Source organism: Astyanax mexicanus, chromosome 18 (assembly GCF_023375975.1).
Source record: "Astyanax mexicanus isolate ESR-SI-001 chromosome 18, AstMex3_surface, whole genome shotgun sequence".
NCBI lineage: Eukaryota > Metazoa > Chordata > Actinopteri > Characiformes > Acestrorhamphidae > Astyanax > Astyanax mexicanus.
The window spans coordinates 37,496,781-37,519,552 of NC_064425.1; the positions used below are offsets into that span (position 1 = coordinate 37,496,781).

At 37.8% G+C, this 22,772-nt stretch overlaps 1 protein-coding gene across 3 annotated transcripts in view; it reads right to left on the reverse strand.

Moving 5' to 3' along the window:
* Positions 1–22,772, reverse strand: part of wdfy1 (WD repeat and FYVE domain containing 1) — a 1,176,431-nt gene that overhangs the window by 323,002 nt on the left and 830,657 nt on the right. Inside the window, exon 13 of one of the 3 annotated variants that reach the window (XR_007425294.1) lies at positions 11,767–11,788. The exons of the other annotated variants lie outside the window; for them this stretch is intronic. The gene's annotated coding sequence lies outside the window, so the exon portion shown is untranslated. Of the gene's footprint in view, positions 1–11,766; positions 11,789–22,772 lie in introns of those variants that run through there. 3 annotated transcript variants of the gene reach the window in all.

Sequence of the window (22,772 nt, forward strand, 5' to 3'; positions counted from 1 at the left end):
GCCTCCTGAAGGTGCAAATCTGTGATCCTGGCACTGACCAAACTGTTACCGCACACAGATTTGAAGGACATCTCAACCAAGTCACTGAAGATGTCTTGCTTATATATATCATTCCATGACAGAGGGGACATGAACCTGTTAAGTTTAATTCATGTGTATATCATTTAATTTATATTTCTTGAAACTTTTTACAGTTTAAAATCCTCTTAAATCCTTGATACTCTTTGTAGATATTGCTAAGGTACCAATGTTGGCCCTTTACCCTTTTTGCTCCAGGGGTTCCATAGATTTCTCAGCTGGGAAAAATGGGAAACCTTTTATTTCTACTAAAGATTGATTCTGATTTGTTGCACAGATATTTCATGACTATTGAAATAGTCATGAAATATCTGTTGGCCCACCAGTCCCTTTGTGATTAATGAGACCATTGAGTCCATTCATTCTTCTTAGTTGTATTCTACATAATTGGTTTTACTCTCCCTGACTGATAAGGGTCTCTAAGGGTTCTCTTCTTGAAGCCCCATAATAACGTGTTTTGTCCTCATGTTGAACAAAGGCAATCAGACTCCGAAGGTGTCTGAGAGGAAAGACTAATGCAGCAACGAAACACACCCGAGTACCTGTGAATTTCCCGAATTTCAGTGTCCTTAACTAAAGGGGGGCTTTGTGAAAAGTGTTGTAATTTGAGCATGGTGAAACTGAAATGTAAGAAAGGCCCCTTAGATTAAAGCCTACACAGCAAATTCTGTTTTTTGGAATAAACTCCCTGAGAGTTAAAATCAACAAATTTTAACTGTATATGCGTGACCATCGAATACACTCTATGACAGAGTTAAAGTAACTCTTTTCTGGGAGTTGGACTTTTAACTCTGTTCAGGAGTTAAATCTAAACTGTTGTGGGAGTTAAAATACTTAAAATCCCATCTAGAATAAAATACAGCTCTCAGCTGGAGTTAATTTAAACATAAACTCATTCACAGTGTTAAAAATGTATACAAAAAGAATTTGTGTTATTAAACATTATCAAAAAACATTGTAATACTTTAAACACTGCAGTTTTCAGTGCATTGCCAGTCCTTTGCCACACTTAACAGTGCGGAAGACGGCAACTTGCTCTTCACAGCTTCGTTCTTATAATGATTAATCCAATGTGTCCTTATAAACTGAACACATCCCTGAAAACTGGTTTAAATGGGTTTTAAGTACAAGTTTCTTCTTCAAAATGGCTGATAAAAAAGGCCCATTGTTCTTTATCATTACATCATAACATTTTTAGTAATACAGTCATAGAAGCCCCTACAGCTCGTAATATAAACACATTATGTAATTAAGTTCACAGCCTATTTAAATTTAATAAGTGGGTAATAGGCCTGCAGTTAGGGGGTTCAGAGTGGAGTCTGGAGGAATCTGCTCTAACACACCTGAATGTGATCATAAGGGGGTCTGATGTAATGCAATGAGGTCGTAGTGAAACAAGGTAAGTGATGGGCAGCAGTAAACTCTATGAACCAGTTGACTTTGACACGGCACGGTCTCATATCTTCCCATAATGTAACCCAATAACGCCACACCCTATAAAGTCTCAGTGCTGTCTGGAAGTCTCCTGAGGTCGCTACCTGACCCACTTACCGTCAGCCTCTCGGCTCTGCCATCGCTCTGAGTCACGCACCCAACACTTGTTGCTATTTCTCCAGTAGGTTGGTGGTGACACCGAAGCACCAGTTTCTCGAAGTGTGCGTTAACAGTAAGTCAGTGTCTCGCCCTGCATCCCGGCCTGTCCATCACAGCATCACTTTCTCCGCTGTGAAGAGAGACAAAGAGAGAGAGAAAGAGCCAAAGAGAGGAGCTGGGTGAAGCACTTTTTTCCACTTTTTACCTGTAATCGTTTCTCTCCTCACCAGCAGAAGACCGAAAAATGACCCGAGCGCTCAGAACGAGAGAGAGAGGGGGGTGACTTCACTCATTCGGTCACTGGGGCATTTGCCATGGAAACCAGCGCTGGTTTACCCCAGTTTAGCGTAAACATCCCATCATCCCACCTCTCCCTCTCTTTCCCCCCTCACTCTCACCCTCTCTGGGAGGAAATTGGGGTTTGTGTGCTGAGAGCTGGGCCAAATCTAAAGTTTCCCCAAATTTAGACTGTACAGTGGAGCCAGTGCGGTGCCTCGGGTTACGGAATGAACTGAGGGCGTGAGGGCAAGGGAGAGGAGAGAGAGAGAGAGAGAGAGAGAGAGAGAGAGAGAGGTGGGTGGGGTAGGCTCCCTCATAACCACTGAGCCGTGTGATTGCACTCATTACTGGATAAACAAGCATTGGACACCAAGTGAGAAAGAAAACAGCAATGCTTCCTCTTTCCCAGAAAGCCAGCGGGGCTTCCCAAGAGAAAACACCAGACCGGCAAAAGTTCCAGATGTGTGGCTACTGAGGAACTAATCAAAGAGCAGAGCATGTGCAGGAGAATAGATACTCATGTATGAGGGTGTGATTACATGTGAGTGTGGAGGATACATTAGGGATAGGGAGGGAAATCTATGACTTTACATCAGCTTGATTCAGCACTGCACCAAAACATGAATTCAATGAAATGTCCTTTGAACTGACTGTAAGAGGAATCATGCTGCTATCAAAGAAGTGTACAACCCAACCCTGTTCCATTTGTTCAGAAGCAGATGGCATCAATTTCTTCCAAAAGAGGTCTTAAATACTGATTTATCTGACCACAGTACATGTTTTACCGTTTACAGTCCATTCCAGATTCCTTAGAGCCCCTCTGAAAGTTTATGACACTTCTGGTCATGGTGAACATAAGGTTTGTGTCGTGTACAGTAAAGTGGTATTAGTGAATATCAGTCATATGTTTGGGCACCCCTATTAATCTTAATCATTTTTAGTTCTAAATATTTGGGTGTTTGCAACAGCCATTTCAGTTTGATATATCTAATAACTGATGGACACAGTAATATTTCAGGATTGAAATTAGGTTTATTGTACTAACAGAAAATGTGCAATATGCATTAAACCAAAATTTGACCGGTGCAAAAGTATGGGCACCCTTATCATTTTATTGATTTTAATAATCCTAACTACTTTTTACTGACTTACTGAAGCACAAAATTGGTTTGGCAACCTCATCTTTATGCAGATGGTGTCACTGTGCATAGGTCAACAATACAGCGCACTTTGCACAAGGAGAAGCTGTATGGGAGAGTGATGCAAAAGAAGCCATTTCTGCAAGCACACCACAAACAGTCGCCTGAGGTGTGCTTTTGCATCACTCTCCCATACAGCTTCTCCTTGTGTAAAGTGCGCTGTATTGTTGACCGATGCACAGTGACACCATCTGCAGCAAGATGATACTGCAGCTCTTTGGAGGTGGTCTGTGGATTGTCCTTGACTGTTCTCACCATTCTTCTTCTCTGCCTTTCTGATATTTTTCTTGGCCTGCCACTTCTGGGCTTAACAAGAACTGTCCCTGTGGTCTTCCATTTCCTTACTATGTTCCTCACAGTGGAAACTGACAGGTTAAATCTCTGAGACAACTTTTTGTATCCTTCCCCTGAACAACTATGTTGAACAATCTTTGTTTTTAGATCATTTGAGAGTTGTTTTGATAAGCCCATGATGCCACTCTTCAGAGGAGATACAAATAGGAGAACAACTTGCAATTGGCCACCTTAAATACCTTTTCTCATGATTGGATACACCTGGCTATGAAGTTCAAAGCTCAATGAGGTTACCAAACCAATGTTGTGCTTCATTAAGTCAGTAAAAAGTAGTTAGGAGTATTCAAATCAATAAAATGATAAGGGTGCCCATACTTTTGCACCGGTCAAATTTTGGTTTAATGAATATTTCACATTTTCTGCTAGTACAATAAATCTCATTTCAATCCTGAAATATTACTGTGTCCATCAGTTATTAGATATATAACACCCAAATATTTAGAACTAAAAATGTTTAAGATTAATAGGGGTGCCCAAACTTTTTCATATGACTGTATATAGTAACTCTGTATTGTAGAGCTTGTTGTTGGTGATAAAGGTCATGGTGAACATAAGGTTTGTGTTGTGTACAGTAGTAAAGTTGTAAGTGGTATTAGTGAATATAGTAACTCTGTATTGTAGAGCTTGTTTATGATAAAGGTGTAAAGTAAAGTAATCTCTTGTTCATGTGGTTTTATCAGCTACTGTTAAATGATGGTTCTTGGTGCAGAGCATTTGAGAGATCTGAGATATGGGGGTTCAGCTTAGACTCTTACCCCTTTACCCATCGAAATTCCTCCTGATTCTCTGATTGGTTTAATGATATTATGGTCTGTACAGGGATAAATATGTAAATTCCTTCAGTCTTTCTTTAAAAGAACATTTCTTATACATTAGCCTTGATAGTACATGTGAGCCTTGGTTCCTCCCACTGTTTCTTATTCCTCCAACTCTGAGGATGTTTTTCCCTTTTCTGTATTGTATGTTCAATATTTGGTGTGATTTACTGTCCTGCTAACACATTTGTGTAAAACTGCTTTGCAACAACATTGGTTGAGAAAAATGTCACATAAATAAATTTGATTGGGTTCGATTTAATTAGATTAGATTTTGTTCACCAATTTTCTTAAGTATTGTCTGAAAAACAAAGTAAATTTGGTAAATAATGCGTTTTTTAAATCACATTTTCCACACTTGCAACTTTTTCTCAGGGTTTCTTTAGGGTTGTTTGTTTTCTGTTCTGTTCTATACACAGGCGCTGTGTATGTCTGTGGTAATAAGCCCTAATTAGAGATGCTGAAATTATACGATTATTTATTAATGGATTTTTTCTATTATAAAATATATATATATGATCATATGTGTGTGAAAGATCAACATATGCGTCAGCTGTAAAGGTCCTGAGACACTGTTTCCTGCTGTCCTGTTACTGACTGCTATCATTTGCATTGCAAACAGCGCCAGGCCGGAGGGCAGTCATCAGCATCCCTTTAACCGCCGGCCGTAAACAGCTACTGTCACAGGCCGTCGTTTATCAACTGTGTAAAATCTGGACTAATGTCAAACACAAGCACTATGCAGTACCAGTCAAAAGTTTGGACACACATTCTCATTAATATTTGATCTTTATTTGTATTATTTCTGACATTGTAGATTAATTTTAAAGATTATGAAGGAACATATATGCAGGTAGTAGACAAAAAAGTGTCTGGCTTCGCAAACACCTCACATAAAACCCCAACTTTGGTGGTTTGGGTTGAATAGGAGCTCAGAGTGAAAGAAAATAGCCTTTAGAAACCATTCTAGATTTTTTTCTCATGACACCAAATGAGAAAATGCCCAGATTAAGCAAAGTTGGAATCAAAGCAACTTTGAAGAATCTAAAGTATAAAACACATTTACACATTTTGGTTACTCCATAACCAGAGATGTAACAAAGTAGAACTAACTCACTTCTGTAAGTACTAAAATGCTGTATCTGTATCTATCGGGGTATTATTTGTATTACACTACTGTACATAAGTACTAAAATACTGTATCTGTATCTACTGGAGTTTTATTTTTACTTCTCAACTGTACTTAAGTATTAAAATACTGTATCTGTATCTACTGGTGTATTATTTTTACTTCCCTATTGTAGCTAGGTATAATAAATGCTGTATATCTACTCTACTGGAGTATTATTTTTTACTACCCTACTGTACTTAAGTACGAAAATATTGGATCTTTATCTACTGGAGTATAATTTTTACTACACTACTGTACTTAAGTACCAAAATATTGGATCTGTATCTACTGGAATATTATTTTTACTTCACTACTGTACCTCAGTACAAAAATATTGTATCTGTACTCTACTGTATTATTATTTTTACTTTACTACTGTACTTACCTTATCTTGAACTTTTTCATATTTTGTCACTTGACAATGAACAACACAAACGTCTAAAAAAAAGTGTGATGTGCAAAAGTATTCAGCCCCCTATATCAATACTTTCCAAAGCCACCTTTTACTGCAATTACAGCTGCAATCTTTTGGGGTTTGTCTCTACCAGCTTTGTGCATCTAGAGACTGAGATTTTTGCTCATTCTCCTTTACAAAACATCTCAAGCTCAGCCAATTTGGATGGAGAGTGTCTGTGAACAGTAATTTTCAGGTTTTGCCACAGCTCAGTGGGATTTAGGTCAGAACTTTGACTGGCCCATTCTAACACAAGAATATTCTTTGATCTAAACTATTCCACTGTAGCTCTGGCTGTATTTTTATGTCTCAAGTCTTTCGCAGCCTCCAACAGGTTTTCTTCTGGGATTGGCCTGTATTTTGCTCCATCCATCTTTTCTTCATCTCTGACCAACTTTCCAACTCTGTCCCTGCTGAGAAAAAGCATCCCCACAGCATGATGCTGCCACCACCATGTTTCACAGTAGGGATGGTGTGTTCAGGATGATGAGTGTTGCTTTTCTGCCACACAGAGCACTTTGTATTTAGGCCAAAATGTTCAACTTTTATCTAATCTAAACACAGAACCTTCTTCCACATGTTTGCTGTACAAGCAGCACTTCTTTTGTCTTTCTTTCAACAGTGGCTTCCTTCTTGCCACTCTTCCATTAAGGCCAGATTTGTAAAGTGCACAACTTATAGTTGTCCTGTCAACAGATTCTTCCACCTGAGCTGTGGATTTCTGCAGCTTCTCCAGAGTGACAATGGGCCTCTTGGCTGCTTCTCTGACTAGTGCTCTCCTTGCTTGATCTGTCAGTTTGGGTGGTTAATGGCCATCTCTTGGTAGGTTTGCAGTTGTAGAATACATTTTCTATTTTTGGATGATGGATTGAACAGTGCTCCTTGGGATGCTTAAAGCTTGGGGTATGTTTTTTTATAACCTAATCTTGCTTTAAGTGCTAAGTGCTAAAATGCTGTATCTGTATCTATTGGAGTATTACTTTTTTTCTCCTACATTTATTTTTACTTCACTACATATTCGGAATGAGTTTAATATTTTTACTCTGATACATTTTTTATGTACTGCATTGATACTCGTTATAATTATAAAAAATTTAGAAATCATTCTAAACCCACATTATCAGTAAAGCGAAACCAGTAGATACTCTGCACTGTAACCAGGCTTGATGAATCTCCTTATCATTGAGTGATTATAAGAAGACCTTGCTTCTCCTGTTCTGCCTTTCACTCTGATTTTTTTACACTGATTTCTATAATAAATACAGTAAAAACACAGTACTGTACTTTCACGTTCAGAACTTTAGTACTACATCTTACAATAAACTACTAATGCAACACTTAAGTACAATAAATGTCATTAATATTGTTGTTGCAGAATGCACTGAAATGCTCACAGCAGCACTCCTAAATCTAGTCAAATGTTTTACATAGACAGTAGAGACAGTTACTTCAATAAAAGCAGGATAGACTCTATTTAATACCTTTGATTTCAGAAGAAATAAGAAATGAACTCGTGTCCCAATACTTTTCTCCACATAGTGTGTGTGTGCGCATACAATGACACAACAAACAATCCAGTGCACCTTATGTAGGAATTTTACCTGTCAGGTATTAAGAAGTACAGAGTTATACAGGAGCATTGAGGCAGGAGCAGTATAAGCATTAGCTGCTAACCACGCTAAGCACTACCTCTTTTACCATTTAGAGGTGAGTATATCGGACTGTAGCCTGAAAATAAACATTCTTTAGGAGATTAAACATCCTGCACTCTTGTGACTTAAACATAAAATGTTTTGTTTACTTAGCTTAGCTTTCCTTAACTTGGTTAGCCTACCCCACCACCACCCAGCGGTGAGATGCTGTGATGGAGATCCATCATTTTAGGGAACACAGTTCTCTTCACTGCTCCACAGCTGAATGCTGGGGGATTTATACCCCTCTAGCCCACACCTGGCATTAGGCATAGTGCCAACAGATTCATGTTTTCCTGCTCTGAACAGTTCTATTTTATTGGCAAAACTTCTCTACAGGGACTAGACAAGCTGTGTGTGTGGATTTACACAGCTGTGTCAGCAGTAGGTGCAACTTTAATGTAACTGAATGCATTCATTAAAAGAGGTGTCCAGAAACATTTCATTTTAATTGTTTAAGCTTAAACCAGTGCTTACAATAATACAATGTTTACAAATACTTATATACTCAAAAAATAAAAAGACCTTCTCATATTTTGTTTTTAAATGTTTGTTCCAAAAATCGTTAAAACAATCAAATTGTGAATTACTACACCTTTAATAAACAAATTTATATTTCGAATGGAGGTTAATGTATAAAAATATAAACTTTTAGAACATTTTTAGTGATCGCATCATAGTGATCAAGTTTTTCAATGACGTTCATTACTCAGGTAGAAGTATATATACAAAGATTTAAAATACTTTACTAGAAGTTGAAGTATCAACTCAAGCTTTTTACTTAAGTAAAAGTGTAAAACAACTGGTTTTAAAACTACTTAAAGTATAAAAGTAAAAGTAATGTTAGGATTAGGAACCTTTAGAACAAAAGCTTAGTCTTCAAAAAAAAAACATAGGAATAATAAAAAATAAAAAAATAATAAAAAAGAAATAGGAATAATGAGGCTATTTTTAAAATGTAAGGAGTAGAAAAATCAGATCATTGTGTTGAAAATGTAAAAAGTAGAAGTAAAAAGTCATCTGAACAATAATTACTCCAGTAAAGGATAGATAACCAACATTTCTACTTAAGTAGATATTGAAGTATTTGTACTATTGCCATTCAGTTTGTCAAAAAGACAAAAACATAAAAAAATATGAATGTCATAGACTATTATGCAATGCATTTAAAGAATATTCAGTTTAGTCACGTGTACCTTGGCTCTTTTACATACATTTTAATTGTATTGTGCTGGATATGGCAACAAATCCTCCCTAAATCCAATTTAAAAGCTGTAATTTTAATTTGTACCAGCAGATGGTGCCATATTACAGCACAGAAACAGTGTACGTTGATGCACGGATCAATGCATTAACATCAATTACAGAAATGTGTTTAGCTATATCCACTTCTCCAACTTTTTAACTAAAATGAAATAAAACCATGCTATATTAATAATGATTGGAAATGGAATTTCGTATAGATACAGCAATGAGCACATCTGTCCTCTTCTTAATGCCATGAAATGTAAATCACTGTGTTTTTTTTTGTTTTGTTTTGTTTTTAAGCAAAAGAATGCGTCTCCCTGGGCATTATAGAGAAGTATGTTTCTGGGGTTTGTTTTTTTATTCTTTTGAGTCTTTTATGTTGCCGCTCTTTTTGCAGTATCACCCCTCCAGGCTTGGCTTGTGTCCAGAGGCTGGCACTGTTCATGTGCAGGACCCCCAAAAAACAGTCACGCACACACACACACACACATTCACTATGCAACCCCCAGCTTGTTAGACCCCTCTTTGTACTCGTACACTTTGACCCCCCACCACCCCACTCACTCTGCAGTAGTAGGGCTGTGATTGCTTGTGCTGTATTTTTAATTAAAGAATGGGATAATTGTTTAAGTTGCTGCAGCGAGAGAACTCGCGCCTCACACACAGACCTTTAATCAAAATCAAATAGTTTTCATTGTTGGTTTATTTTATTGCTTCTTGTTTCTTTACCCTGTATCCATATTAACGGCGTATAGAACAGTTTATAGTTCTGTAATTACAGACTGTAGCCCAGTATCTGCATCTCTACATGCATATAGGAGAGACCATCACAGAGCAGCTATTATTATTTGTTTGGTGAGTCGTTATTCTCAGCACTGCAGTGATTAGCACTGATTAGCATGGTGGTGGTGTATGAGGTGTTAGTGTGTGTTGTGCTGGTACGACTCACTGTCCTTCACTTTATTACACGCTCCTACCTACAGCTGCTCCACCCTGTAGATAAAGTAAAGACAAAGACAGAAGCTCTGAATCTGTTGCTGCACAGTTTATCATTTTCTAGTCCTTCATCAGCACCCATAAAACATAAAAACTCCAGCAACACCGCTCTATCTAATCCACTCACAACACCAGCACAACACACACTAACACCTCATACACCAACGCCATGCTAATCAGTGCTAATCACTGCAATGCTGAGAACAAATTATCCAACACCCAATTAATAATATTAATAATAGCTGTTCTGTGGTGGTTTTCTCTTCTTTGGGGTTCTGAGTATTGAAGAACAGGGTGAAAAGATCAGTGTAAATCAAAAGATGGATAATGAGTGTAGAATCATGGAGGTAATGATAATGTTATGCTGGATTGGTGTACACTATACATTTTACTGTAATGATTGTGCATACACATGTATGTTTAGTTTAGTTTAGTTTAGTTTAAGAATTTGAATGTGCACATTCCAATGAAACTCCTGTATCTTGATTCTTGAGTAGCATGGGCAGTGAGGCGGGCACACGTCACCCTGCTTATTATGGGCACTAGAGAGTAGGTAAAGTAAATAAAATGTAAAATGGGCTTTCTGGAAACAAAAGATCACTTATTTTGGCTCTTTAAAGCGGGACTGTTGGTCTGTTTTTGGGGGTGAATCTGGGGTCTGCGCCAGGGCCCCCTCGAAGCAAGTGCTGAATAACAATCAACGGCTCTGATTGGACAATAGGGTTATCATCCGACCGCCCACTGACAACCCTGTAAAGATGCACACGCGTGCATGCACACATCCAGACAAACATTTATACGAACACACACTAACATACAAACTGTTTAGAAAAGAAATAGGTATTGAAAGAGTTTGCTTGAGCTTATTTACATTTAATCTATAGATTTATGATATGTTACCAAATCTATACCAAATAAACCACCCCCCTATCCACCCAGACAGAAAAGAAAGAGAAATACTCCAATAAATGCAGAGACCCCCAAAAGTCTGAACCCCCTGAACTCTCTTTTCCACAATTTCCCCCGTTGGCACACTTCCCTAGCCCCCCCAAACAAAAACTACTCCAGTAACATTTTCCACTACTCAGTTCTTTCAGAACCAGACAGTCAAACAGTCAGCCTGCATTTGCACCTGGTCATGTGACTAATATCCGGATTGTATCTTAATACGATCTTAACCATATGCATTTAAACTTGGTAGTGAATTGTGTCTCCAGTAAGAAGTTTCACTGAACAAGTTGCGTGCCACTACCAGTGTTTAGGAGAAGTACTTGTTATTAAATGCTCCTTGGAGAGATGGAGGTGTTTACACTGCTTTAACAAAAAAGTATTGCCCCCTTACAAATGTATTTTGTTTTTTGTATTTTGTTTTGTGTTTACCTGAGTAAAGTAATCACAAAAAGCACAAAGCAGCCCCAGACCTATTACACTACCACCACCATGTTTGAATGTCTGTATGATTTTCTTTTTCTGAAATGCTTTATAATGTATAAAACAATGTAAAACAATTAAGCATAACATTTTGACCACTTCTTCACCACAATCCTGTTTTTCAGTTTTACTGATCATTTTGGACACTTCTATAACACTACACTTCTGTAGTTCTATAAATACATACTGTAATCCTGTAATCTGTTTCTCTACATACTTTATTTACCTCCTTTCACCTTAGTTTTCACCCTTGTTTTCAGGACCCCCACAGATCCACCAGAGAGCAGAGTGTGTATTATGCTGGAAGGAGTGGATCAGTTTTTAAACACCTCAGTGTCACTGTTGGCCTGAGAATAGTTTATCGGCAGCATCCTTTGGGCTACAGGGTGGACCGGCTGTAGGAAGGAGTGTGTAATAGAGAGTGGAGGACAGTGAGTGATTAAACACAGTGTTTAAAAACTCCAGCAGCACTGCTGTATCTGATCCACTCACTGTACCAGAACAACACACACCTCATACACCACCACCATGCTAATCAGTGCTAATCACTGCAGTGCTGAGAATAAACAATCACCATCCACCAAATATTAATATGTGGGGTGAAAGGAGGATAATAATAAATACAGTCTGTAATTATAGAACTACACAGTGTCTGTATGATCAGTGGAGCTGTTATGGCTGATCTGTGTACATAAGGACTCTGACAGGAGCAGATAAGCATAAACTAATGTCACAGTGCCTACTGTCAAGCATGAGCTAAAGGAGTATAAACCTCCCAGACTCAAGCTATTAAGCAGTGGAACTGTATATTCTGGAATGATGGAGCTCCACCCATTACTTTTGGATGGTAGGAGTTGGAGAGTTGGGTATGAGGTGCGGTGATGATCATCTAAACCTGATGACCCTGACCTCACTGAATGCACCCTTGATTTCAGAAGAAACAATGAATGAGCATCTGTCCCAATACTTTTGCCCAGTTAGTGTACTGTGGAACTGTAATAATTCAAGCAGAAATCAGTTTTTAAGTTCAGTTTTTTTCTGCTATATCAGTGGTTCTCAAACTGTGATATGTGTACAACTGGTGGTACATAAAGCACACCATGGTGGTAAACATTTTTTTAAATGTTTTACTGTATCAAACAAAAAAAGTTTATACCAGTGGATGTCCAAGTTTCTGGGTCTTAAGAATTTGTCTGGTTTCACTGGAGACAATGACATGTTGTCACTGTCAGATAAAAATGTTTTGCAGCAGCTTTAAACGAGAGAGATAAATCCTTCTTCTACCTTTCAATGAAAGTCAATGTAAAATGTTTATTTCGGGTCGTTCTGAAAAAATGTTCTATTGGTTCATTCATCCAAAAGAAATGAGCCAGTGTAAGGGACAGTTTGTGTGTGCAATTTATATTCTGGTATGGACCAAGTGCAAATAGCATTTAAAATCTAAAGATTCTTTTTTTTTTTTTTTATTGGTCACTGGTGCATGCTGCAGCAGCAGTTCCAGACCCCAGTAGCTTTAGTTTATCTCAGTGGTAAACAGAGTAAATTTGATGGATTTTTGTGTGAATAGTTTAGTAATAAAATACATTGCACTCTGTTCTGTTTGTGGGTTTTAGGCTGCACTGCAGTTCACAGACCAAATTAAGTTCATAAAAATGTCAGGAAGCTAGATTTTTGGCCAAATATTTATGCCCAATGTTCATTAGTTCATTGATCATTTCAATAGATTACTGTTAAGCCCAGCTGTCTTTTATTTTTATTTCAATCGCTTATTTGCTGTTGTCGCTAATGCTGTCCATACACTAAACGACTTTGAAAAGACACTGAAAGGACCTTTAACAGACTAAAATCTGACACCCTGTCACATCTTAAGACAAGTCACAGACTTTACAAAGACAGTGGAGCTTGCAGGGTCACTATTTGCAAGACTGAGATTATTTCCCATCATGCTTCTGGTGGAGTTTACATACAGTACATATTACATATTAAGTTACAAGTAATGTGTTCATCAATACTGTGATTTATCAGAGATCCACAACATTTGTCCCCATTAACAGATTATTTTTCTGCCAGACTTATAGTTGCCTATAAGCTTATTTCCCCCCTTTTTTGCTACAACCTTGTAAAGCAAAGATTCACAGTTTCACTGATATAAATTTTCCTTTGTTTTAGATAGAATTAATGCAATAAAGAACGTCATTCTTGTAAAATGTGTATTTATTAAACTTGTTGTTTGTATCAAAAGTAACACCGCACAATAAGACAAACTAGTGCAAAATAAAATGACTTAAAATGTAATGAGTGCTACCTGTGTTTAGAATACTGTACATATTAAAGTAAGAAGCATATAAGGCATATTAACTGCAAAACTCTTCCCGTAGCTCTCCTATTGGTCGTTGACATTGTTAATTGTTCATGGCACTATTTGTGCGAGCCGAGTATCAAGACTTATGATAATATTAAACATTGTTGATTTTATCTGAACTGACTAAAACCTTTAATCCTAACCAACCTTAAACTGAATGATCGAGATGACGCGACCGCAACTCAACTGCAGCTCGACTCTAACAAGACTCTCGTGAAATTTGTGTACGGCGGTGAAGTCGCTTGAAAATCGTTAGGTGTAAGGTCGGCATAAGATACACTGCCATGTTCTAGAATGTTTTGCCACTCAAATAAGGGGGTATTTCAATGGGAATGTAATGTCAATACCTACACTCTACAGAACTGTAGGTTATGGAACAACAGCGCCCATATATTCTACAGTCATTGATCCCAAACAAAAACAGAAACTCAAAAAGGCTTTTTGAGTTCATTTGTACATTTTAAAGAGTACAAGTGTGGCAATAGAACATCAGATTACAACTCGTCTGATACCACTATTATGTATTATGTTGCAACAATAACATTAATTTAAAGTCAGAGAACAAACCAGTCCTCCTGACTCTGGACTTCTGAAAAAAATGATTTCTGGAAATACAGTCCCTCATGAAAGACGAGGATGGAGTGGAAGAGACAGGGCTCAAGTTAGGATGTCGGGGGGGGAACCAGAAGGGCAACCTTGTGAGCACAGGATTAGAAAGACGAGACTGTTCAACCCTGGCCTTTCTCTAACTTTCTTTGCCATCTTTACGCCCCCTGTCAAAAGACGTTCTCCATTTTTTGTAGTGCTTTAATGTTTGGCCTACTGTACGAGTGCGAAGGTGTCGCAAGCTCCCAATTAAGAGATTATGCAAAAACACATTCGGTTTAAATCTTTTGTTGCAACAGATTATCCGATTGATATATCTTAAGAGTTTCAAATTAAGAGGAGTTCAAAGGCTGTTCTGAGTATTAAGGCTGACACACACCCCTAGAAATCATCACGATGACAAGCGATCATCCAGTACATAGGAACAAACACACTAGTACTAGTGCAGAAAAACAAACATACAAACAAACAATGAGGCAGTTCTTCTACAGGTTCCATTTTTCTTTTGGCAAAGGTTGTTGAGAGGTTGAGTAATGTTGCACAATAGGACGGAACATTTGAAGGTTAATCAAGCATAGACTTTTTTAACTTACACTAAAATGTACTTGTTTGAGTAAGAACCAAAAAAATGTATTTCCTGAAAAAAAAAAATACAGAATGGTTGCACAGCTTAGGTTATTCTCAATTGTGAGCAGTTACTAGGCTATTGCTAAGTGGTTGCTATGGTATTTCAGGTGTTAGGGTAGATGGCTCTCTCTCCCCATCACGCTCAAAGGTGGCGCCGGGCGGCACGAGGCGTCTGTGAGCAGATGTATCAGAACCTAGCTGCTGTGCTTTCCTCTGAGTGCGCTAACTGCTCAGGCAATGATTTATCAGCAGCAGCTTGAAAAAAGGGGTGATTGACTGTGTTGAAGGGGGCGTCCATCCTCCTAGGGTTGCTGGTGACACTGGTGATGGGGATGGGGACGCACGAAGGGGTGGGACAATTGGATAGCCAATTGGGAGAAAATGGGAAAAAATCTGAAATAAATTATTTTAAAAAAAAAACACTTGCATTACAATAAACATAAACAGCAAATTTAAAAAAGCAGAGCTTTAACATCTCCTATCAAAACCTGTTTTGATAAATCAAATCTTCCTGATGTTAAAGCAGGTGAGCTGCTGATGGAACTGAACATATACACATGCTGGCTGAGGAGCATCCAGGAGAAATGTGGAAGTAAACTTTGTTCTACAGCTTGGTTCAGGATATAACCTACTTAACTAAAAACGAGAAATTCTTGTTATTTTTACTGTATTCATGTTTATTTGCACCAGTTTAAATCATATGGGGTGCTTTTTTTCAGGTAAAAACACTCATTACACCATTTCCACAGTCATTTATAATGCTGGAACTGATGCAGAGAGTGCAGTGTTGTGTCGAGACAGTCCTGCCTGCATTCTGAAATAGCATGTTAATATTAGAAACAAGGATTTGAAAGTGTTTAACATTTTTTTCAGGATTAGAGCACGACTGCATGTTTGCTGGTGTTCCCTGTGGAGAGCAGCAGTGTGCTGGGTAGTAACACACAATAACAGTCCTCTGTAACATTTCCAGAAATAATCCACCGACTCAACCCAGCCACAAATTACCTGCGCCGGTAAAAAATGTACAATTTATGTGAATCTAAATTTTATTGGGCCAAAAATCATATTTAAACAGTTTTTACACAGATGAAGTCAGCGAGCCAGAACCAGTTTGGTGTTCAGAGTCAGTCCTGACCAATGATTTGGGTTCGTTCCTCTTGCCTCATCATTCATTATGTTTATATATTTACATAGACACATAAAGCAGAGATGTTGAGAGTTTCTTTATTTTAGAAGCAAAAACTGCATTAAATGGTAAAACAGTATTAATGAAATTAAATGAATTATAAGTACAACATATAAACATATAAACAACAGTATTTGAAATCTCTTAACTTACAATTCAATTCAATTTAATTTGATTCTATTACAATTTAGACGTCTGTGATTTTAAAACGATTATTCTTTTCATTCTAAACAGGATTTTTTTTCCTTGTTCCATGATTACTTGGTACTTTTAAAGTAAGGTATCTGTAACAATCCATAATGAATCCTGCTATTTAATAGGCTCTTTAACACTATTTCTATTTTCTTGAAAAAGCATAGTTATTTAAATTACAAACAAAGCAGAAATGAGACGGTCATTGTAATGGGATGGTGAACCAGTGTTATTTATATACAGAGCTGGTTTTAAAGTGGCTGAACTGTGTTGGATCTGCATATGAAAAAGTACTATGCATAGTGTATAATAGAAAGTTAGACATTTTAACAGGATTTGAGAAGCTTTATACACACACAGGAATGGGTTCCCAGAGTGGCTTACCCTTAATGCAGTTACCTTTAAATACGTTATAATAATTTAACTGAGAATTATTTGTTTAACATTTTATTAAAACAACATTTAGAAAGTTTACAATGATGAAAAAGTGTAACAACAGTTAATACAGTGTTATTAAAAGCTGTTTAGATATAAAATAAGGTGCTTAAACAGTTATAAAAGTAAAATGAGACGGGAGACAGTAAGCAAACAGTGCATTTTAAGATGTTTCATTGGAAGTAAACAGCCGTGGTCACTGTCAGAAGCACCACAGTGGGAGTGGCCTTGCACTAAGGAGGATATGACGGCGTGTCTGTGCTCTGGACCGAACCAGAGCTTAGTTTCTGCCGGTCTGGTTTGTTGCTCATCTTTTCTCACTGTTGTGAATTATGAGTGTTATGTGTTCTGCCTTTTGAGTCCCGTCATGATTATGTTTTCAGTTATAGCTGAAAAAAAAATAATAATAATGTCATTTATGAAATATGAATAAGAGTATTGCCAAAAAACACTGCAACATGCCAGCAACTGCAGCCAGGGCCAATTCAAGGTATTTGGGGGCCTCAATCAAAACTATCACTACCTTACTGGTTTTAATTTCTTCCTCTTCTATTTCTTATGAATCACAAACCTGGCTGGCTACTGTCAGCACCTAGTGGGAGCACCGCCTTGAGGGGGATTTCTAAAACTTTACTTACTTTACTTGCTTTACTTTCGTTGCTTTACGTTGCTTTACATTGCTTTACTTTCCTGCATTCAACTGGCCTGACAGCAGCATGACACAGCCTATAACATTCTAAACAGAAACAGCAAGATTACATTATAGTAGTATTCATACACAGAACTGTATTCAGTTTGGACTTCTCTCACATAAGGCACACGAAGCATGCTTGCTGTACTATACATGAAAAAGTATTTTAATTATTTTACTTTATTCTAATATTATAAATTTTTTGGAATATATTATAAAATTTTGGAATGTATTATAATTTATGGTTGCTAAACTACTCTTTTTTTTCATGCCTGGATCTTTTGCTACACAGGAAGTGGGTAGAATGTTCTCTTCGTTTCTAACCCATTATTTTGCATTGCACATAATCTCTGGCTGATTAAAAGCTTTTTAAGCTGAAAACTGGCAAAGCCTCCATGAACTTACTGTTCTTTAGGTCAGGTGACATGACCCCGGTCGAAGAACACTATAACCTGAATGAACACACACACACAAACACACACACACTTTAGGGAGTGGGCTAAAGAAAGACAAAGGCGTTCTGGTCGTGCTGCACTGCCTGTCAGTCCTCCAGGAACTCTCACTTATTGCTCACGCTCTGCTGCACCTGTAGAACGCTTTGTCCAGCAGGAATTTCAGCCAGGTCATGTGACCAGGCTCACCTATAGGCGGCAGGCCTATTGTTTTAGGAGGGCCGTGAGTGGGCGTCAGGAGGCGGACTGTCTGGTGCTCGGTGTCATATGAGCCCACCCGAGGAAACAGGTAGAGTTTACCTGGTTGCCGGTGGGTCGGCGGGGCTGTTCGGTGGGCGGTGCAGACATTCCAATGCAGCCCTACTTTTCACTGACCAGCTAATGGTTTCATTGACATAAAGAAAACAACGAAACGCTGCCTAGAAGTAGAGAGGCAGGGTTCCAAAAGGATCGTATTTCTACAAACTTCAGTCACACTTCCTACAAATCCTCAGCACACACACATAGACACACACACACATACTCACACCTACTTACATGTACCCTCTACCAGAAACTGGGGGTATTACAATAGCTTATTTCTATTGTAATCAGGAAAATGCGGTTACATTTTATGTTTGAAATAGGGCTGACAAATTAATGCATTAATTTGAATTAATTAATCACCTTCCTTGGTGCCCATTGACCCAGTGCTACAGTTCCAGTCAAAATGTGAATGAAGAGAACAAACAGCTGAAGACCGGAGAAAATTACAGACATTAAACACACATCATATCAAACAGCAGAACTTACTCTATTTAAGCAGCACTGTAACATCATTCTGATACCAAACATCAGCCATTAATTCATCTCTAAATACAGTTACCATTGGGGCCAACACCCTCTAATTCTTACTATATTGAGTCTCTAGCTGCAGAAGAGTGTTCTGATCTCTGAAATGAACTATATCCATAAAGCACATACGATAACAAACCCCAGGACCTCCTAATCTAACCAGCACAGCATCATCCATCTGTTATCAAACCCCAGAACCTACTAATCTAACCAGCACAGCGCCGTCTATCTGTTATCAAACCCCAGAACCTACTAATCTAACCAGCACAGCATCAACCATCTGTTATCACACCCCAAAACCTACTAATCTAACCAGCACAGCATCATCCATCTGTAATCAACCCCCAGAACCTACTAATCTAACCAGCACAGCCCCATCCATCTGTTATCAAACCCCAGAACCTACTAATCTAACCAGCACAGCCCCATCCATCTATTATCAAACCCCACAACCTACTAATCTAACCAGCACAGTCCCATCCATCTGTTATCAAACCCCAGAACCTACTAATCTAACCAGCACAGTCCCATCCAACTATTATCAAACCCCACAACCTACTAATCTAACCAGCACAGTCCCATCCATCTGTTATCAAACCCCAGAACCTACTAATCTAACCAGCACAGCATCAACCATCTGTTATCACACCCCAAAACCTACTAATCTAACCAGCACAGCGCCGTCTATCTGTTATTAAACCCCAGAACCTACTAATCTAACCAGCACAGTCCCATCCATCTGTCATCAAACCCCAGAACCTACTAATCTAACCAGCACAGTCCCATCCAACTATTATCAAACCCCACAACCTACTAATCTAACCAGCACGATGCCATCCATCTGTTATCAAACCCCAGAACCTACTAATCTAACCAGCACACCACCATCCATCTGTTATCAAAACCTACTAATCTAACCAGCACAGCGCCATCCATCTGTTATTAAACCCCAAAACCTACTAATCTAACCAGGGGTACGTTTCCCAAAAGCGTAGTTGCTACGTTAACTACGTTAGCAACTTACATAGTCTGGACGATGCAGCTGCGACGCAGGTGTTTCCCAAAAGCATAGTTGGAACTATGGAGGTAACCACGTTAGTAACTTACATAGTGCGAACCTTAGTTAAGCTACTCAGGTGTTTCCCAGAACCGTAGTTCCAGCGAATGTTCGCAACTACAGTGGTTCAGCTGTGTCGTTCCAACTACAGCTCTAGACCTGTCGTTAGGAGCTTAGTTCCTGGTTATTAGTGCAGACGATGGACGGTAGGATTCAAAAAGCTGATTTATCACATTAATATTGCTGCACGAGGATTTAAGATGTCAAGTGTACCTTTTTTTTAATGTTTGTGTTAATTAAATTAATTGAGCCACTTCACTTTTACCCATGTGGGAAAATAATAAAATTCAGTCCTTAAATGTATTTTGAAAATGTAAGTTAATTGCCCATTTTTTAATGTTTGTCTTTAACGTTTAGCTTTATTTGGCAAACAGGAATTCAGTGTAGTGAAAAAAGTGCACTGAAGTGCTCTTTAGCTAAAATGTATTTCACAGTCTTGGAAAGATGTATGTCAATTATTCAAGCAGGCATCTATTGAGTAAAGATAACTTGTGCTGTGCATATTTATGAATTAGTTAATATTTTTTTTTAAACCCACTGTGCTATATGCACTCTGTGAATAAGGCTATTAAACTGTCACTGGGGTAATACTCTAAAATGACTTTAACGTAAACACCTGTACCCTAAGGACCTTTGAGGGTATATTTGCATTGTTTGTACCCAGTGAAACAAATGTATCCATACAAGAAAGTGTCTTTTAATAATATATTCATAACAAGAAAAAACTAAGTAAAAAGTGTCTTAAAATAAATAGAGACATGCAATAAGCAGGTGTTTTGAATTACCTAATTATCCTCTGGAGGTAACAGGGCCAGACAGAGAAAAAAAGTATCATTTAGCCAGTACAACGTGTGTTTCTAGGCCTATACAAATGTTATCAATTAGTGTTTGTTAAATAATATATTACAGGAAATAAGTAGAAATATGTAGGCTACATTAATATATATGTAAAAAGTAATAACATTAATTGCCATTATGAAAAAAAAAACATTAAGAGAATAAAACCACGACTGGGATTTGAACTAGGCTTCCATCCGGTGTTCTGTCGAGTTTTGCTACCCTGTCAAACCGTACTACCCTAGTGCATATTTAATTTTTAAATATAAAATTGCTAGAAAAAGCCCCATATTTAAACATGCTTTCGGTAGAATATTTGGAAAGCCTGAATCAAAATATCAGGAAACAGTTTAGGGTTATTAGGGGTGATTATAAACCTTATTTTTTTTATTATTGCTAACTTATTATTACTTTCATTATCATCAGCTGTCATTTACGCATTTGTAATACTAGAAATAATGGAAAGGGGTTTCTGGTTGTTTAATGCACCCAAAAAGAACAGAATTACCATAAAAAAAAACAATAAATGAATAAAAAATGATTCCACGCATGGGCGCTGGTGTTGAGAAGCACATCTCGATGGGTTGCACAATTCGACAGAACACCGCGCGCTGCACCGTCGTAGGCGCTCTGCTGAACCACTGAGTAAAACACATTTCTCATGTCTCATTTTAATAAGACTCATTCAGAATGGTGATTATTTTATTTAAAAAAAATATTGCAATAGCAAATATGTGTATGCTTTTTATAAGTAACACTGTCTGTTACAAATAATAATTAATATATACCCAGATAGCAAAAAGGATCTGGCCCAGTGTCCTTTTGCACAGTGGGTAGCAATTATTGTGTACATTTTACTTGCAGTTCATTGTTATTTTATTAATAGTATTGTTGTCCGTTATGTTCTGGTGATAATTACAATATAAATAGCCTAAATGATACATTAGAAACATATTTTTGGCATAATATTTTAAAGATTGTGAGTTTTGCACGTTTTCTGCTGGGAAAGTCTGGCCGAACACATCTGGAAACACCCTAGTTAAGACCACGGTGGTTCAAACCAACATAGTTCAGACTTCTGTGGTACCAACAAAGTACGATGGTTTCGGGAAACGGTCGTACTTCAGATGTTAGTTAGTTTAACGATGCATCGTACCACGTTAGTTCAAGGCTAGGCTCCGTCGTTGTACGGGAAACGCACCCCAGCACAGCGCCGTCTATCTGTTATTAAACCCCAGAACCTACTAATCTAACCAGCACAGACCCATCCATCTATTATCAAACCCCACAACCTACTAATCTAACCAGGGGTGCATTTCCCGTACAACGACTGGGCCTAGAATTGAACTAATGTGGTACGATGCATCGTTAAACTAACTAACATCTCAAGTACGATTCCCGAAACCATCGTACTTTGTTGGTACCACAGAAGTTTGAACTATGTTGGTTCGAACCACCGTGGTCTTAACTAAGGTGTTTTCAGAAGTGTTCGGGGCCAGACTTTCCCAGCAGGAATCTTGCAAAAGTCACAGTCTATTAAAATATGATGTCAAAAATATGTAAGTAATTTATAATTTAGGCTATTTATATTGTAATTATCACCACAACATGAACCGACAACAATACTATTAATAAAATAACAATGAACTGCAAGTAAAATCCACACAATGATTGCTATATATTAATTGTAACAGTGTTAATTGTAACAGTATTACACATATTTGTAATTGCTATATATTTTTTAAATAAAATATATATACATCACCATTCTGAATTAGTCTTATTAATATGATACCTGAGAAATGTGTGTTACTAAGTGGTTCAGGAGCAGGCGCACCTACGACGGTGAAGTGGGCAGTGTTCTGTCGAATTGTGCAATCCATCGAGATGTGCTTCTTAACACCAGTGCCCATGCGTGGAAACATTTTTTATTTATTATTTTATGGTAATTCTGTTCTTCTTGGGTGCACTAAACAACCAGAAACCCCTTGCCATTATTTGTCTGAGTTTTACAAATGCGTAAAAGACAGTTGATAATAATGAAAGTAATAATAAGTGCCATAAAATGTAAGCAATAAAAAAGGGTTATAATCATCCCTAATAACTTTAAACTGACTCCTGATA